The following is a 613-nucleotide window of genomic DNA, read 5'->3' as shown; positions in this document are numbered from 1 at the left end:
GAAAAACATGGGTTTATGTCATGAAGAATAATCCGATGTATTTCCATATTTCAAAGGTGGAAAGCCTTTGTGGAAAATGAAACAGGTACCAAGGTTAAATGCCTCAGATCCGACAATGGAGGCGAATATTGCAGCCAAGCTTTTGAAAGATTTTGTGCTAGCAATGGCATTCGGAGGCAAAGGACAACCCCAAGGACACCTCAACAAAATGGGATTTCGGAAAGGATGAACAGGACAATCATGGAACGAGCACGAAGCATGCGGCTACATGCAGGCCTACCGCTTGAGCTTTGCGCGGAAGCTGTAAGTACGTCTGTGTACTTAATCAATCGGTCACCCTCAACGGCATTGGATGGGGGAGTTCCAGAAGAGGCATGGACAGGTAACCGGTGAATTATGCATTTCTCAAAGTGTTTGGGTGTGAGGCTTTCATGCACATAGATAGAAGCCTAAGATCAAAGCTAGATGCAAAGTCCAAAAAGTGTTTCTTCATTGGCTATGGAGAAGGAGACTTTGGGTATCGCCTATGGAATCCTGAAGATGGTAAAATCTTAAGGAGTAGGGATGTAATTTTTAACGAACAAAATATGTACAAAGATTACTTGGAAAGAAA

This window comes from Adiantum capillus-veneris, chromosome 9 (genome assembly GCF_014529385.1).
Source record: "Adiantum capillus-veneris isolate H3 chromosome 9, ASM1452938v2, whole genome shotgun sequence".
In the NCBI taxonomy this organism is placed as follows: Eukaryota; Viridiplantae; Streptophyta; class Polypodiopsida; order Polypodiales; family Pteridaceae; genus Adiantum; species Adiantum capillus-veneris.
This window is presented reverse-complemented; position numbering follows the sequence as displayed.